We start from the raw sequence: 20,312 nt of genomic DNA on the forward strand, positions 1-20,312 counted from the left end.
GTGCTTATGAAAAAAACATGTACACTCACCCAGGACGACTGCCTAGACAAACTGGGTTTGGAGCCACCTAGAAATAAAGGAAAAAGTTAAAGAAGACAGATACAAATACAACTTCTTCACTATGTATTCAGCGGGCCAACAAAACATCAGGAAAATCCTGAAAAAGCACTGGCAAATACTCCTATCTGACCCTTATCTGGCAAAAATCCTACCAAAAGACCCTGGCCTAACCTTCAGATGGGCCCCTACTATCAAAGGAATGATTGCTCCAAGTAACATAAAACGCCATCAACCATCCCCCAAGGACCCTTCGGGAAAGGGGACCCATGGAGTCTTCAGATATAAAAAATCAAGGTGCTAGTGCTGTAAATCAATAAATCATGGAAGAAAAACCTTCTCTAGCACACATACCGGCGAATCCTTTCCTATCAAACAGTATCTCACCTGCCAAGCTGAATTTGTCATTTATCTCATAGAATGTCACTGCAAAAAACTATATATTGGACGCCCCTAAATCTTCGATTAAACCAATACCGGTCAAATATAAAAAGGAAATTTATGCAGCATGGATTATCCAGGTATTTCAGCCTGGCACATGATGGAGAAGCCATAACATTTTCTATCACACCTGCGGAGCACATTCCACTGGAAAATAAGAACAGATTTTAAACCCTGGCTCGTAAAGAAATGTTCTGGATTTACAGCCTCCAGACTTTTCAGCCTTTTGGGCTGAATGAAGCTGTGGAACTAATATCCTAAAACATTGAACCAAAATCTGAATATGCCAGAATTCCACTTCCATTCTTTCTCCCCTCTGCTGAACAGCCCCCCTCCCCTCTCTCCTTCCCCATTCCCTCCACTATCAGTCTTTTCACACATTCACATTCTCCTTACATAAACTTATATAAAGGGTCATCCACCTCTTAATCACTACCTGGTTAAAAGAGATACAGTGACCCCCCGACCTACGATGGCCCCGACATACGATAATTTCAACATGCAATGGCCTTTCAGAGGCCATCACATTTTGAAGGCAGCATCAACATACGATGCTTTTGTATGTCGGGGCCATCACATAAACGGCTATCCAGCAGCGCTGACTGCTTCAGCTGCCACCGGATAGCCGTTTACGGTGCCCCGTGTGGTCCGCTGACGATCACTTACCTATCCTCGGGGCTCCGCCACGTCCTCTTCGGGATCCTCTGCATCATCAGCCCTCTCCATCGTCGTCATCATGTCGCTGCGCACGCTGTCCCGTCATCCAATAGGAGCGGCGTGCGTAGCGACGTGATGGTGGCGACGGAGAGCACGGATGCCGGGGAAGCAGAGGCCTTGCCGGAGCGTCGGGGACACCTCGGGGACGCGGCAGCAGCGATGGACAGCGACATCCCGGGCAGCGGTGACGAGCGGTGACGGTCCGGAGCGGCAGGGACAGGTGAGTACAACTTCCTCTAACAGTGGTCTACAACCTGCGGACCTCCAGATGTTGCAAAACTACAACACCCAGCATGCTGGGTGTTGTAGTTTTGCAACTTCTGGAGGTCGCAGGTTGTAGACCACGGTCCTATACTTTACATTGTACGAATCCCTCAACATGCGATGGTTTCAACAAACAATGGTCCGTTTGGAACGGATTACCATCATATGTTGAGGGACCACTGTATTCACTCATAATAACCACCTTAGCCGTTAAGAACAGTGAGGAATTACAGCCATCTATCAAAACAGCGCCAAATAGTGCATACCTCGATTCCACTTACCACAATTAGTTCTCCTATTCATTTAAACAACCATTTCAATTGCCCAAAATAGTTAGAATCTACTAATATAGTGCCAGGGGAAATAAACCCTGCCACATTATATATACTGTCTCTTCTTCGGCTGTCTCCATCCAATAGGATTATCTTTTTCTGCTGAATACCTCAGTTCTTCTATGTAACAAGGAATACCAATCCTTCTTCTAAATAATTAATACCAATCTATATACATTTGAATTACACATACGTCTGTGTCTATTTTTAGAAGCGCTGCAAGTACACTTTTCCTGCCCACCACTCGAGGAGTAACCTTTCGGCCGGTTCCTTGCGGCCTCACAAGCGCAATACGAAAAGTCTTTTTTCATTAACCAGAACTCCTTCATTAAATAATCAATATTCATTCTTATTGTTCATACTATAACAACTAACAATTATTATTCATACTATAACAACTTACAATTATTATTCACACTATAACAACTTACAATTTCCTGGCTGTTCCTATCCGCGGCTGGGTCCATTTTAGGAAGCGCCGTGGGCACATCCTTTCTGCCCCTCATCCTAGCAGTTAGCATTCTCTAGAATAATTAAAGGGTACCTCTCATCAAATAAACTTTTGATATATTTTAGATGAATGAATGTTGAATAACTTTCCAATAGCATGTTAATGAAAAATATGCTTCTTTCTATTGTACTTTTCCCGATCAGTCCTGTCAGCAAGCATTTCTGACTCATGCTGGAGTCCTAAACACTCAGAGCTGCCAGCTTGCTTTGTTCACAGCCAAACAGGCTGTGAACAAAGCAGGCTGGCAGCTCTGAGTGCTCTCCTTTGTGAACAAAGCAGACTGGCAGCTCGTAGTGTTTAGGACTCCAGCATGAGTCTGAAATGCTTGCTGCCAGGACTGGTAGGGAGACCCCTAGTGGTCATTTCTTCAAAGTGGAAAATTAAATAGAAAAAAGCATATTTTTTAATAACATGCAATAGTAAAGTTATTCTGCATACATTAATCTATAATATTTCAAAAGTTTTTTTGATGAGAGGTACCCTTTAATCCTCCATATAATATCAGAATAATCTAATTTAATCCCCATATAATATTAATTCCCCCTGGCCGTTCCGACTTGCGGCTTGTCTTCTCTGTGAAGCGCTGCAGGAACACTCCTTCTGCCCACCATCTCAAAAGTTATCCTGCTTCATCATTTAACCCCTGCATCAATTCCAGTTTCTAAAATAGTCTCCCATCACCATCATGACCGGACTTCAACTTGTTTGAAAGACACAATCAATATATGGAACTAATGCGTGCCCCTAACAGGATGTGCGGACAAGAAACTCCACTGAATGAACTGCTGGGGTGATTTACCACAACCCAGTAATAAACTGACTTCCACAAACATTGTCTTTTAACATTACAAAACAGAGTTTAAAACACAGCAAGGTACATAGAAAAATAATCTTATAATTCTATGTCTTTCTATTGGTTTTTATTGTGTGTATTTTATGTGATGTAACATTTTAATATGATTTTCGCTGGCTTTCTGAATATAAAAGGAACGTCATATTCAACTCCCAATCAGAAAACCTGACGAAGAGGGGGTCCCGCCCCTCGAAACACGCTGTTTAATCTGCATGCTCTTAATAAATATATTTTTAAGTCCACATTTTGCCGATTAATTGCTCAAATTATACTTCATACCTTCCAAGGGGAAAGCGCCGTAGAGGACACCACTTTTTAGGAGACTTTTCTCTCCTCCATCTGCATTTTCCAAAACTGTCCTCCGCCAGCTGAGCATGGGACCGGTGCAGGCTGCACTCCTCCATTACCTCACAGATCGTAGTATCAAGCCCTCAAATGGTGTTGTGCTCAAAGTACAACACCTAAAGGTGAGCACACTTTATACCTATATTTCTCATATTTTTTTCTATAAAAGGATAATTGTGCTTAGATGCGCATTGGTTTATTTCAGTTTTTTTCTTACAAAACTGCTATATTAAAAGATGTGTTATGCCTTTAATGAAATGTACCATATGATTGTTACCCAGGAGGTACCAGTGACCAGCTGACCCCAAGGGTGACCTATGGGCTCCCTGCTAGAGCTAACTTCTCTCTCTTGTTTCCTGCTGAGGTCCAGTAAAGTCGTGACTAGTGTGTGTTTCCCGAGTAGTGGAGGCCTCAAGTCAAGTCCTGCAGCCACAAGTCAAGTGCAAGTAAGATAAAGTCACCGTCCTGTCAGTCACAAGTCAGTCAAGTCATCTGTCTACTCAGCGTGGCCTGTACTAAATTCTCACATTCAACTGCAAGTTCCAGCAAGCCTGCAAGGTCTTTGTGTCACTGGTCACCTCCTTGGGCCCTGGCTGTACTGCATTGACTGTTCCAACTGTCTACCCTCAGTAGAGCTACTGTTGTCCGTAACTTGGCGTCGGTGTCTTCATTCCCCCGTGCCTAGCCCAGTATCCAGCGGTATATCTTCGGGTTGTTAAGGCTAAACCACTCCCTGGCGTCATGAACACAAGGGGTTAATACCATCTGCCCCTAGGGTAACAACATCTGCCCTGCACCTCACACCCCGCCATACCACACATTCCTCTGCAAGTGGGATTGTGGTGTCCCAGCACAGGATGTCTTCCTTTGGGCGAAAGTTTGCCTCTGGCATCATTACTGCTACTGTGCTGGACCCACTACTCCAACTTATATTTTGTTATATTGCATTATATTATGTTGTGATAAATTAAAGGAATGCCAAGTGACCCAGGTGACCCTGAAGCCCCAATGGGAGCCCCTCAACATTGGCCTTTATGTAGTGTAGGTGGGGAGGAGCTATTCAGTCTGAGTTTAGTTCAGTCTGAGTACAGAACTCAGTGTGAGCTGAAGTACATCCAGTGTATGTTGTGAGAAAAAGTCAGAGGAGGCCTAAGGAGAAGAAAACACTCAATTCTGCAGCCACGCCAATCTCAGGAAAACCCCATCGCTCAGGTGAATACCAAAGACTGGCAGTAAGCACAAAGTTCCAGAGGAAAAATAGTCTTCAGTCAGTCAGATCCAAGTCTCTAAATTCAGCATGGACTGTCATTTATCTCAAATCTGAAGTCTCAGCGACTACAAGTCCCAACAAGGCGACAGGCTTAATGGGTCTATTCTGCACTCCCCTCTGCACAAATCTGTACTGTGTGGATTTTAACAACAATTCCTGCCTCAGTAAAGATAGTTATCCATAACCTTGCATCAATGTCATCATTGTACCCGTGCTTTGCCCAGGAGAAGCTATCTCAACCTTGGACCATGTAGGTTAATGGTGCCCTGGCATCACAAAGTGTGTACATCTCACCCACATTCCACCCGTGTCATCACAGGAGACCAATCTAAACATCTCCTTTTCTGATGAACAGAGACTGAGTGTATTCATGTTAATTAAAAAATCCTCAATCAGCTCATGGTAGGTTATCAGCAATAAGGTTTACAAGTGAACACTGCCCCATCACTTGGCCACAGTGTGGTAGGCAGAGCATTGAAAACTAGACAGATAGTGTGATATGGATACTAGGCTGATAGACTTGATTTGACTAAGGACAGACTAAACTATTGACTTACTTTGCTCAGCTTAGCTTCTCCTTTGATGCAAGATCAGGCTTAGAGGCTTGCGGTCTTAGAATCAGTACAGCCTGCATTGACCTCTAGGAGTACCTGGCTTCTCTCTTTTGCCCTCCTTAACCCTTGCAGGTACAATTGGTAATGGAGTACGTAGCATAGCTTCGGCCCGAATATTACACATGGCAGCATTACAGTATTCTTCACCTCCTCCCTTACTTTTTTCAGCGCCCCGGCAAAGCACAATTTCACAGACACTTTTGGGCGCAATTTCTGTTCAATTCCTGACAATTCTCTAAGTACATTTCTGAATAGGGGGAGGACTAGTGGCAATGGCATACACCTGTATCCTGTTGCGGGTGGCCTGGTGGTTGAGTGGTTAAGGCATACACCCGTATCCGGTTCGTGACGGCAAAGTTGTGGTGACTCACGGTGTTTGGCGGAACCATGTGGTGTAGCACTGTAGGTGGTGAGGCCAGATGGTATTAACCCCTAGGGCAAGATGTTGTTAACCCCTAGTGTTCGTGATGCCAGCATGTGGTTGTAGGGTGTAGGGCACCGCCGACAACCAAACCAGAAACGGCATATGTTGAATGAAAGTCCAAAGACGGTTTTGATGCAACTGGAACTTTACTGAAGAAGGCAGTATAACGTTTCTTACAGATAGCCAACTTCCACAGAGGTGACCCGACCACAGGGAACCTCTCAGGCTTGCTTGAACTTGTAGTGATAATAATGATGATGCAGGCCACTGTGCTACTGTTTTGACTTTGGTAGGGACAGTAGAGACTTGACTTGTGGACATAGAAGAGACTTACAGATTAGATGTGGTTGCAGACTTGTAGGCTTTGGCCTAGCTGTACAGGACTGAACTTGTACAGGACTTGTGCTTGCTTTAGTGTCCTGGAAGAGAACATGAACTAAGAGAGCTAGTGTGGAGACTACAGCCCTTTATATATCAGGCGGCTGGACTAAAGCCCATTGGTAGCTGGTTGCCTGTGCCTCTTGAACTCTGGGTATCAGGTGATCACATATCACATGACCATGTTACATGACCTTAGGAAGGTCCTATACAGTTTAGACATCCTAATAACCTTTATACATAGCTTATATCCACTCTACAATACTTATAATAAATGTACATGAGTAGTATACAGTAATAATTATAATAATGACCTAGGGGAAAGTGCCAATATTTTTTGTGGCCACCATTATTTTCCAGCACTGCCTTAAGCCTCTTAGGCATGAAGTTCACCAGAGCTTTACAGGTTACCATTGGTGTCCTCTTCCACTCCTCCATGACAACATCACGGAGCTGGTGAATGTCAATGACCCTGCTCTCCTCCACCTTCTGTATGAGGATGCCCTATAGATGCTCAATCGGGTTAAATTCTCAAGACATTCTTAGCCAGGCATCACTTTAAGGCATCATTTTGGAATACTGCCATGCAGGCCAGTCTTCAAAGGGAGAAGATCATGCTTTGCTTGAGAATGTCACAGTTCATGTTGGCATTTTTGGTTCCCTCAATGAACTGTAGCTCCTCGGTGCCAACAGCATTCATGCAGCCCTAGACGATGACACTCCCACCATCAGGCTTGACTGTAGGCAAGACACACATGTCTTTGTTCCAGGGGCAGACACAGACAGCAGAGGGCCCCTGTGCAAAGAATGTGCCTGCCCCCCATACATCGATTGTTCAGGACCCCCCACCCTTCATATGTCACTTACTCAGGTGGACCCTCATGTGTCACCTGCTCAGGGGGGCCCCACCCATATCAGTTGTTCAGGAGGATTCTCCCCTAATATCAGTTGTTAATTATTTATGAAGGCCACCCATATGCCTCAGCTCATTCAGGCCCCCCACATTAGGCAGCATATTTTCCCCACATTAGGTAGCATAGTTTCCTCATATTAGGTAGTATTGTTTCCCTACATTAGATAGCATAGTTTCCCCACATTAGGTAGCATATATTCCCCACATTAGATAGCATAGTTTCCCCACATTAGGTAGCATAGATTCCCCACATTAGGTAGCATAGATTCCCCACATTTGGTAGCAGTTTCCTCACATTAGGCAGCAATTTCCCCACATTAGGTAGCATAGATTCCCCACATTAGGTAGCATAGATTCCCCACATTAGTTAGCATAGTTTTCCCACATTAGATAGCATAGATTCCCCACATTAGGTAGCATAGTTTCCCCACATTAGGTAGCATAGTTTCCTCATATTAGGTAGCATTGTTTCCATACATTAGGTAGCATAGTTTCCCCACATTAGGTAGCATATATTCCCCACATTAGATAGCATAGTTTCCCCACATTAGGTAGTATAGATTCCCCACATTAGGTAGCATAGATTCCCCACATTAGGTAGCAGTTTCCTCACATTAGGCAGCACTTTCCCCACATTAGGTAGCATAGATTCCCCGCATTAGGTAGCATAGATTCCCCACATTAGTTAGCATAGTTTCCCCACATTAGGTAGCATAGATTCCCCACATTAGGTAGCATAGTTTCCTCACATTAGGTAGCAGTTTCCCCACATTAGGGAACATAGATTCCCCACATTAGGTAGTAGTTTCCCCACATTAGGTAGCATAGCCCCCCCCCCCCCAACACTCACACACACAGAGACACACACAGACACACACACAGAGACACACTTACCTGGTGCTTCTCCTCTCTGGTGGCGGCCAGAAGAGTGACGTCACTGATGTCCACCTGCGTGGGTCTGCGGAGGGACGGCCTTGACGGTCGGCCGGCTGCAGGCTCACTGTCTATAGCGCCTGCTGCGCTATTATGCGCCACGCCCACTTTAGGACAGTGAGCAGCGACGACGCAGCACCGCTGCTCACGTGTGTGTTGTGTGAGGGCAGGGCTGGTGCAAGGATTTTTGCAACCCTAGGCAAAACCTAATTTTGCCAAATACCCCCAACCCATGGGGGTCTGGCTTCTGGTCTAAAAATTTTTTTTGTCCCATCTGTAAATGTGGCTTTAGGCTGGGTTCCCCCATTTGTTTGTGAACAATACCACCATACAATGACTGAATAGCACTACCTTACGAGAACAGAGCAATGCTGCTGTACCGTGACTGAATAAAAACACCATACCAGAACAGAACAATATCGCCATACCATAACTGAACAACACCGCCATACCGTGACTAAATAAAAACACCTACCTGAACAGATGGAAACTACCATACAGTGACTGAATAACAACTACATACCAGAACAGAACAACACCGCCATACCGTGACTGAACAACACCATACCAGAACTGAACACTACGGCCATACAGTGACTGAATAAAAATATCTTCCAGAACAGAACACTGCTGCCATACAATGATTGAATAACAACACCATACAAGAACAGAACAATACCCCCATACCGTCACATACCATGACTGAATAACACATACCGTGTAATATCAGCGTATCCCAACCAGGATGCATGCCAAATTGCAGTTTCCAACAACTGGAGGCACCCTGGAAAACACTGGTATTTATACAATGCTCAAAAAAATAAAGGGAATACTAAGATAATACATCCTAGATCTGAATGAATGAACTAATCATATAAAATACTTTCGTCTTTACATAGTTGAATCTGCTGACAACAAAATCACACAAAAATTTTCAATGGAAATCAAATTTATCAACCCATGGAGGTCTGGATAGGGGGTCACACTCAAAATCAAAGTGGAAAGCCACACTACAGGCTGATTCAACTTTAAAGTTATGTCCTTAAAACATGTCAAAATGAGGCTTAGTAGTGTGTGTGACATCCACGTGCCCGTATGTCCTCCTTACAATCCCTGGGCATGCTCCTGATGAGGTGGCAGATGGTCTCCTGAGGGATGTCCTCCCAGACCTGGACTAAAGCAAACTCCTGGACAGTCTGTGTTGCAACGTGGCATTGGTGGATGGAGCGAGACATGATGTCCCAGATGTGCTCAATTGGATTCAGGTCTGGGGAAGGGGTGGGCCAGTCCATAGCATCAATGCCTTCCACTTGCAGGAACTGCTGACACAATCCAGCCACATGAGGTCTAGCATTGTCTTGCATTAGGAGGATCCCAGGGCCAACCGCACCAACATATGGTCTCACAAGGGGTCTGAGGATCTCATCTTGGTACCTAATGTCAGTCAGGCTACCTCTGGCAAGCACATGGAGGGCTGTGCGGACCCCCAAAAGAAATGCCACCCCACACCATTTCCACCCACCGCCAAACCGGTCATGCTGGAGGATGTTGCAGGCAGCAGAACGTTCTCCATGGAGTCTCCAGACTCTGTCTCATCTGTCACATGTGCTCAGTGGGAACCTGATTTCATCTGATAAGAGCGCAGGATGCCAGTGGCAAATTTGCCAATCTTGGTGTTCTCTGGCAGATGGCAAACGTCCTGTACGGTGTTGGGCTATAAGCACAACCCCCACCTGTGGACATCAGGCCCTCATACCGCCCTCATGGAGTCTGTTTCTGACCGTATGAGTGGACACATGCACATTTGTGGCCTGCAGGAGGTCATTTTGCAGGGCTCTGGAAGTGCTCCTCCTGCTCCTCTTTGCACAAAGGCGGAGGTAGCGGTCCTGCCGCTGGGTTATTGCCCTCCTATGGCCTCCTCCACGTCTCCTGATATACTGGCCTGTCTCCTGGTAGCGCCTCCATGCTCTGGACACTACGCTGACAGACACAGTAAACCTTATTGCCACAACTCACATTGATGTGCCATCCTGGATGAGCTGCACTACCTGAGCCACTCGTGTGCGTTGTAGACTCAGTCTCATGCTACCACTAGAGTGAAAGCACTGCCAGCATTCAAAAGTGACCAAAACATCAGTCAGGAGGCATAGGAACTGAGAAGTGATCTGTTGTCACCACCTGCAGAACCACTCCTTTATTGGGGGGTGTCTTGCTAATTGCCTATAATTCCCACCTGTTGTCTGTTCCACTTGCATATCAGCAGCTGTTGCACAAGTACAACTCCCAGCATTCTTATTTGCAGTTTTGCAACAGCTGGAAGCACTGGTGTATATATATATACAGTAACCCCCCGACCTACGATGGCCTCGACATATGATAAAATTGACATATGATGGCCTCTCAGAGGCCATCGCATGTCGATGTCAGCATCGACATACGATGCTTTTATATGTCGGGGCCATCGCATTAACTGCTATCTGACAGCGCAAAATGCTTAAGCTGCTGTCGGATAGCAGTTTAAGCATCCCTGGCAGGTTTGCTTACCTATTCCCGCTGCTCCATGTGTGTGTGTTTCCCAACCCGGGTGCCTACAGCTGTTTTGCAGTTTTGCAACAGCTGGAGGCACCCTGGGAGACACTGGTGTGGGTATATATATATATATTATCAGCATCTCCTAACCAGGGTGCCTCTAGCTAGCTACATACATACACACACACACACACACACACACACAATTCGCCATACAGTGAGCAGTGTGCGGACAATAGGTACTCACTATGCAATACTCCCTATGCAATGATGGATAATATAGTATGCGCAGGGGCGGCCATATCGCCTGTGCAGCCGGTTAAGCTGCACAGGGCCCCTTCACACGCTGGGCTTCTGTGCAGCTGAACCGGCTGAAACCGGCACAGTCGATATGTCCGCCCCGCTTTTGTACTCTTCACCTCCTTGCTGACACACATGCTTGACACCATCTGAACCAAACAAGTTTATCTTAGTCTCATTAGACCACAGGACATAGTTCCAGATATCCATATCCTTAGTCTGCTTGTCTTTGGCAAACTGATTGTGGGTTCTCTTGTGTATCATCTGTAGAAGAGGCGTGAACGGGATTGGGCAGCTCAACCAAGGCACAAGGAAAAACACAATATATATATATATATATATATATATATATATATATATATATATATATATTGCCAGACAAGTACTGGTGTGGTAATGTTACGTATCCTGTATAACCTGAATCAAATAAAATATGTACAAGGGGGACACTGACCTCAAGTCTGGTCTTAGGCATTTCTATATGTGAATATGTATATATAATCTCAGTCAGAATAAGAGTGAACAATATATTACCGGTACATTTATTTATAATCAATATACATGTATGTAGTAGGCACAGTCTGCAGGGCCCTTGCAGACATACTGAGGAGATGATAAATTTACAGTACATACAGCATTAAAGAGTATTTATAAAACTTAGAACATATAGCAGTGGCGTGCTGAAAGAGCAAACAGTGGCGTCTCCCAAGTGTGGGGAGCATGCTGAGACTTGTAGTTGCTGAAGTTGTAAGTGAACTTAGATATATGACCGTATAACAATCAATGTTATGTCTACATATCGCTGTACATTGTAGGCTAGATGCGTTTCAAGATTTTACTCAATCTGTTTTTCAATAGCATTGTTTGACTTAGAAGAGGCTTACTTCTGAGAAGACAGACACACAGACCAATTTGATGCAGTGTGCTGCGTAAGATCTGAGCACTGACAGGCTGACCTCCCACCCCTTCAACCTCTGCAGCAATGCTGACAGCACTCATACCTCTATTTCCCAAAGACAATTTCTGGATATGACGGTGATCACATGCACTCAACTTATTTGATTGACCATGGAGAGGCCTCTTCTATGTGGAACTTGTCCTGGGAAACCGCTGTACTGTCTTGTCCACCATGCTGCAGCTCAGTTTCAGGGGCTTGGCAATGTTTTTACAGCCTAGAACATTTTTATGTTGATAAACAATTTTTTAGATCCTCAGAGAGTTCTTTACCATGAAGTGCCATGTTGAACTTCCAGTGACTAGTATTATAGAGTGTGAGATTGACAACACCAAATTTAAAGGGGTACTCCACCCCTAGACATCTTCTCCCCTATCCAAAAGTGTCTCAGGTGTAAATGGGGAGCAGGAGTCTTAAAGGGGTGCTCCGCCCCTAGACATCTTATCCCCTATCCAAAGGTGTCTCAGGTGTAAATGGGGAGCAGGAGTCTTAAAGGGGTACTCTCTCCCTAGACATCTTATCCTCTATCCAAAGGTGTCTCAGGTGTTAATGGGGAGCATGAGTCTTAAAGGGGTATGCCGCCCCTAGACATCTTATCCAATATCCAAAAGATGTCCCCAGGGCCAGGACACCCGTGATCTCTCCTGCAGCACCCCCATTTCTCAGCTGCACAGAGCGAGGATCACTCTGTGGCTGATGCCAGGTGATGCAGGGGACAGAGTATCGTGATGTCACGGCTCTGCCCCATTGTGATGTCATCCCCCCCACACACACACATTGCCAAAATTAAACTTTTTGATGACTTCACTTGCCTCTTAAAAAAGAGAATAAAAGCAATCAATTAAAAAAGTACCAAAGTTCACAGCACAAAAAAATAAAATAAAACCATAAGGTGATTTTAGTAGGTACCTGGCAGACAGTAATGGACATGCTTAGGAAGGATCTGTGCTTGTCTTGGGGACAAATGGCTATGTTGTGAGATCACCATAAGGATCTTTTTGTGAACTGGCTATTTCCTGTTAGAGCATTTTTCTTCAAACTACAAGTCCCATAACTCCTTGTTTGTAACCCAGTGGTTGCTCGTTCCATTGAAGCAAAAACAGGTTGTCACGTACCGGCAGGATAGGTAGTGGATCCTCTGGACCAGAGAGGCGATAGCACGGGTTGTACTGGAGGACCGGTTCTAAGCACCTACTGGTTTTCACTAGAGCCCGCCGCAAGGCGGGATGGACTTGCTGCGGCGGTAACTACCAGGTCGTATCCCCCAGTAACAACTCGACCTCTCTAAGCAGCTGATATAGCGTGGTACACAGGAAGCAGGCAATAGCGTAGTCGGACGTAGCAGAGGTCAGGGCAGGCAGCAAGGGTTCACAGGCGAGTATACGGTAGCAATGGGTACAGCAACTGGCAAGGCAATATCACAGTAGGGAACGCTTTCTCAAAGGCACATGGCACAAAGATCCGGCAAGGGCAGTAAGGGGCAGGTGCCTTTATTGGGAAGGACCAGTGGGATGTGAGGAACCAGTGCACCAATTACCGGTTTAAATTTATTGAAGCCGGCGTGCGCGCCCTAGAGAGCGGGGCCGTGCGCCGGGAACCAGGAGAGCAGAGCACCGCGCGGGGAGCAGGTAAGGGGAACAGGGACGCGGTGCGTGAGCGGGGACCAGCCGCCACGCTAGCCGCGTCTCTGCCACTGTGAGACCGGCGCTCCTGGTCAGTACGTCTGACCGGGAGACGCCGAGGCCCCGGAGCAGAGGACAGAGGCAGCAGGCGCTCTGGTCCGGAGGTGAAGACCGGATTGCTCACTGTGACACAGGTTCCCTCTGAACACCTGACTAGTGATGTAATGTCTCGGGCCTCACTGCAACCTGAGAAAACCTGATACTACGTCATTTTGTATGCCAGTAAAAATTATCTTTAGGGCAACAATCACAGAAGAATTGTGAGATCACCATGAAACACAGGTACAAACACTATATTATGAACTACACTAACTTTACAGCCCCGGTAACATAGTCAAATAAAAAGAATCCCTGGAATACCCCATTTAAGGCTCTGTAGACAGAAAAATAAAAAAGTTGTAAGGTCAAAATATGGTAAAGCAAAGCAATGTATTATTCTTTAAAAGAAGTAAAACATAACAAAAACTACATTCATTTGATCTTCTTAATAATATTGATCGACAAAATAAAAATATCTTTATTTTTACTGCATGGTGAAAAAATGAAATCCCCACACAATTACCCTTTTTTTTGTAATGTCACTCCACAAACATATTTTATTTTATTTCTTTGTTTCACAATCCATTATATGATACAGTTAAGGGTGTCATAAAAAGTACAATTTGTCTTGCTGTCCCTTATACATGACAGTGTGCGGGAGAGAAAAAGAGATGAAAAAACAAAATAGGTTGTAGCAAGAAGGGGTTAAAGCTGTTCTCTCCAACCAGGTGCTCTCTTGCTATAACTACCATCATTGCACGGGAATGCTGGGAGTTTTATTCTTGTAACAGCTGGAAAGCCGCGGACTGGACAATTCTATTGTTCACAAATTCAATCTTTCCTTTGTCAGGACACTAGAGGGCATCCACAACATGTTAGTGTAGAGTAAAAATGTATCACCATCGGGAAAAAAAACAGGAATTCATTACAAGCTTTTCTTGCTCTGACATGTAAACTTTTGCTGATTTATCCCGTCATCTTCACTAGGTCCGGGAAACAGAAGACCCACCTTGCTTTACACATTTCATTAACCTAAACTTTATGAATATGAAGGGGTTTGCTCTTCCTACACCCCTTAAAGGGGTATTCCGGGCAAAAACATCTTATGCCCTAAGATAAGATGTTTGATCGCAGGGGGTCTGCCGCTGGGACCCCCCACGATCTTCCTGCAGCAGCCCCCCGCAATCAGACATCTTATCCCCTATCCTTTCGATAGGGGATAAGATGTTTTTGCCTGGAATATCCCTTTAACAACTGAGCCTAAACCCCTTAACAACTGAGACATATTTGGTGGTTTTCTTAAATCCTTATAAAAAGTAAAAGGGCAGAAATGTGGTGAAATAGTATACATTTTCACCTGATAAATCCTCACCATTCCAGGTCCACCGATCCAGCAATCCCTGCTAAGCTTTGTATATTTGGTGTGCTCAAATATCCAAATGACCACTGCAGCCAATCACTTACCTCAGTGGCACTTCCATATAATGTATCCACTGATGATTATTCACTCTTTTAGGGTAGATGGAATAGGAAAAAAAGACATTCTGCCATACAATGGCCAAATAATAATACAATACCATGACAGAATTATACTACCATACGGTAGACAAATAAAACAGCTATACCAAACAGTATAATACTGCCATACAGTGACCACGTAATATGTCCTCATAGACTTCTTTGATCCCATGCTTCTACACTATATCCCTACTGTTTCTGACATTTGCCCTCCCGTATGATTCCTAAAGGAGTACTCCAGGGAAAGTTAACTTATCCCCTATCCACAGGATAGTGGATAAGTAGCTGATCGCAGGGGGTCCGACCACTGGGATCCCCCGCGATCGCCAGAATTAGGCCCCAGCTCTCTTACTGGCATACGCTCCATTCATTTCTATGGGACTGCCGATGATGCCCGAGTGTCCAAGAGAAATTTATGGAGCATGTGCAGCATGCAGCATATGCTTCTCACTGAGCGCCGGGTTCCGCTCCAGAGATTGCGGGGGGCCCCAACGGTTGGACCTCCCGATATCAGCTGCTTATACCCCTATCTTGTGGTTAAGGGATAAGTTAATTTATGCCATAGTTCTCCTTTAATATTTTCCCTTCACTTTACTGGCATAGCTGTGATGTTAAGAGGTGCAGCATTGTTGCTCTTATTGTGCATGGTGCATTTTTGCACTCTTCACAATTTAGAAGTATGGTAGCATATACAGTAATAGTACACTGTAGTGCCAGCAGATAAGTACTGCTTATGCAGGCAGTCACAGCCACTGGGATACCTTTACTCTGGTTTATGCTTCACCTTGCTGCCTTGTCCTTGCTACTGCTGCTCAGTGTGGCTGCAGAGTTAATTTCAGTAGGTAAAACTACTAAACTGCCTAACTACATAAGTAGTCCCTTCATTAGTTAGTTGCCCCCAGTAGGTAGGTAATCCGTACAATAAGTTAGAAGTCCCCTGTAGGTAGGTAATCTCCCTAGTAGGTATATTATCCCCCATTAGGTATATGCCCCCAGTAGCTAGGTAATCCCTCCATTTGGTTGATACCCCAGTAGGTAGGGAACCACCCAATAAGGTAGATTCCCCCAGTAGGTAGGTAATCCCCCCATTATGTAGAAGTCCCCTCACCTCAATAATATACACCAAAACAATAGCAAACTAACAACACAATACAGTAAAAAGTACAATCTTTATTAGAAATACAAATATAAAAAATGACAAACATATTAAAATGGCACCAGTACACATAGTGGACGCATACATGAATAGACCTCTAAACACTGGGAATCAAACTGAGTACAAGAAGATAATAGCACAGCAATAGCAGGCTAAAATTGCACAAGTGAAGCGGGAAATATACACTGCAAAGCAAAGAAACAGCAAACACTGTGCACAAAATAAATAGCTAGTTTGAAAACACATGTATAAGACATGAGTGTTACCATGTGGAGGCCAGATCATGCATACCTACCCCCCCATTAGGTAAAAGTCCCCAGTAGGTAATCCTCCCTTTAGGTAGAAGCTCTTAGTAGGTAGGCATTCCCTTCATTAGGTAGAAGCCCCAAATAGGTAGGTAGGTAATCCTCCCCATTAACCCCTTAAGGACAGGCCCATTTTGACCTTAAGAACCAGGCCAATTTTATTTTTGCATTTTCTTTTTGCCTCCTCTCCTTCTAAAAATCATAACTCTTTCATATTTCCAGCCACAGACCCATTTGAGGGCTTGTTTTTTACGTCACCAATTTTACTTTGTAATGACATCACTTATTTTCCCCCAAAAATATTATTTATGTTGGAAAATTGAAAAGAAAACCACAATTTAGCAAATTTTGGAAGGTTTTGTTTTCACGCTGTACACTTTACGGTAAAACTGACGTTTTCTTTATTCTGTTGGTCAATACAATTAAAATGCTTTTCTATAATTGTACCGGTTTAAAAAAAAAACCTCAAACTATTTTAACAAAATTAGTATGTTTGAAATTGCCCTATTTTGACCACCTATAACTTTCTCATTTTTCTGTATATACGGGGTGGTGTGAGGGCTAATTTTTTTTGTGCCGTGATCTGTAGTTTTTATCAGTGCCAAGTTTGCTTAGGTTTTACTTTTTATTATTTTTTTTATTATTTTTTTGGGGAATAAAATTGAAAAAAAACGTTTACGCTGTTCAGCATACGGGATAATTAACAATATATTTTGATAGTTCAGACTTTTACGCACGCGACGATATCAAATATGTTTATATTGATCTTTTTACGCTTTTTTGACGGAAAAATGGGAAAAACAGATTATTTAAATTTGTATTGGGGGAGGGGATTTTTCATTTTTTTAAGCATTTTTTTAAGCATTTTTTTTTACACTTTTTTCCTTTCATTGTTTGATGCATTATTTATAGCAGTCATTTGATAGCTAATCCTGTTCAGTGCTATGCATAGAGCATAGCACTGATCAGTGTTATCGGTCATCTTCTGTTCTGGTCTGCTCGATCTCAGACCAGAGCAGAAGACCCCTGGAGATGGAAGGAGGCAGGTGAGGGGACCTCCGCCCACCATTATGGATGACTGGATCCCCGTGGCAGCGCTGCGGGCAATCCATTCATTCATTTAAAGTACCACACTGCCGCAGATGCCGTTATCTGTATTGATCACACCATCTGAGAGGTTAAAGGGGTTAATGCCAGCTGATAGCAGCTGGGACCAGTGCTCGCGGTCATGGCAGAGCGTAACTGTACGCCATGGTGCGTTAAGTACCACTGCACCATGACGTACATTTACAGTAATTGTCGTTAAGGGATTATGTAGATGCCCCCAGTAGGTAGATAATTCCCCTCAGTGAAGTAGAAGCCCTCAGTAGGTGAATAATTCCCCCATTAGGTAGATGCCCTCAGGAGGAAGATAATTCTACAACAATCAGGTAGATGCCCCAGTAGGAAGGTAATACTTCCATTCGGTAGAAGCCCCTAGTAGGTAGGTATTCCCCCCCATTAAGGTAAAAGCCCTCAGCAAGTAGATAATGCCCTGCATTAGGTAGAAGTCCCCATTAGGTAGGTAATCCCCCCATTAAGTAGATGTTCCAGTAGGTAGAAAATCCCCCCCAATTAGGTAGAAGCCCTTAGTAGGTATATTATTCCCTCCCTATATGTACATTCTGTAATGCGCTAAGCTATTGGAGTAATGTATTTATAGGGGCAGGGACTCCTGTTTACCAACAGAATCCCAGCTCTTGTACAATACTGAGTGGTGATGCATTGCCACTCACTTTACACTCTTAAAAGCACAAAATTCTACAACTCTAAGAATTTTGGCCCCTCCTCCCATGCTACATCACTAGACCCGGTGGATGTGTTTTATGGTTACCTTGCCGCACACATAACCAGAGCTATATTATGCAACGTTTTGCTACACTTTAAGATGTAGGGAGTTCGAGCGGGCATTGCCCTTTGTGAAAACGTGCTTTCACAAACTAAGTTAACATGTTTACAACACTGCTATCTTGGAGTGATAGACTGATATTATTCATTTCATGGAAACATGATTGTTTGCCTTCTGTAGCTCTGTGATCCCCCACCATACATGTTATTCCTTTCTTTGTTGTGTTTTTAGTTGTGTCTGTGCTTCCTGTTTATGGATATTTTTCAATAAATGATAAATATATGTAATTGTTCACAGTCATATTTGTCTTCTTCATTGTGAGATAGATTACATACACTCTTAAAATAATAAAGTCCCTTTGACTTTACTGCAGATTTAAAAGAATAACTGTCACCACCAAATTTGCTTATGAACCAAAATATGTTCAACGCAATCCCTGCATAAAGCGCATGCCTCTTAAAAGTGTCAGTCTCTTAATACACCAGAAAAATGTGGCAAATGTTCTGAGGATTAGCTTCCATGCATGTAACATTCAGCAAATACATTTTTAGATCTCAATATTCTCAGTGCAAGTTTTGGGCTCAGAAATTTTAATGGGCTTATCCAACATAAAATGACTTTAGTACTTAACCTGCCAGACAGTAATAGACAAGATTAGGAATGATCCATGTTTGTCTTGGGGTTAAATGGCTGTTTTGTGAGTCCACCATAATGCTGCTGCTTTCTTTTTGTGAAATGGCTATTTCTTGTTGGAGTTCCCTCCTTCCAACTACAAGTCCCAGGATCCATTGTTTGTAAGTGTGAGGTCACTTTTCTCCCTCCTACACTTCAGTCACTCCACCCACTGCAGTATAGCTGAGCTCCCTTCCATGCATGTTATGCTTGAAACTACAATTCCCTGCAGCCCTGTGGAGAATGATCTGCCTCCCACTCAGCAGTCCCTCCACCCATTGAAGCACTTCCATGCTCCCTTTCAACACCTGACTAGTGATGTAATGTCTCTGGGTGCACTGCAATCTGGTAAAATCCAGAGATAACACTAATTTTATATGCTGCTAAAAATGAACACGGGGCAAAGATCACATAAGAATTGCGAAATCAGCCATCAAACACAGGTACAGACACTACATTATGAACTACACGAACTTTACAGCACTTGTACACAGAAAACACCAATAAACTCAATATATTGGGTTCTGAGTGTATAGATGTAGAAATAATTATTTATCTTGAGATTACAAAGGTATATTTAACTATTTTCAATGACTGTCAATGTCTAATTATCTCTTGTTTATATCATTATGATTTGAGAGACAGTAATATCGAATTAACCCAATGGCCCCTCATTTACACTCATACTAATAGCTGTACTACTTGGTTATTTATATTTATTCATTTCTATGGATTAATAACATAGACTCACATATTTTTCATTAATATATAACAATAAATGAAAAAAAAGAAACAAAGCGCTTCTGCACACTGAATAAACAAATCCTGCACTTCCACACTGAACGATTCACCTACTATTTGTGAATAGCACTAGCATGCCACTCACCCATCTATACAGGCCTTCAGCAGATATATATGTCCGCTCGCTTCTGACTTACTTCAGAGGTGGGGAATCTCTCCTCTCAACTACAAGTCAGCTTTTCACTTTTACCTTCACAGGCTCGTCCACACCAGGCCCTTATGGTTACAGGCAGTGGCGCAGCTATAGAGGTCGCAACGGTCGCAACCAAGACCGGGCCTCATAGCCTGGGGGACCTGCATGGCCCTCCTGCCACTGCACAGTACTATACTTATATGCTGCAGCAGTCAGGCCCTTGGGCGCAGCCCGGCGGCCTGGGCCCGCCGCTGCCAGCACTTCAGTACCCATAAACTGGCG

The sequence above is a fragment of the Hyla sarda genome, chromosome 11, assembly GCF_029499605.1.
Source record: "Hyla sarda isolate aHylSar1 chromosome 11, aHylSar1.hap1, whole genome shotgun sequence".
Classification (NCBI taxonomy): domain Eukaryota; kingdom Metazoa; phylum Chordata; class Amphibia; order Anura; family Hylidae; genus Hyla; species Hyla sarda.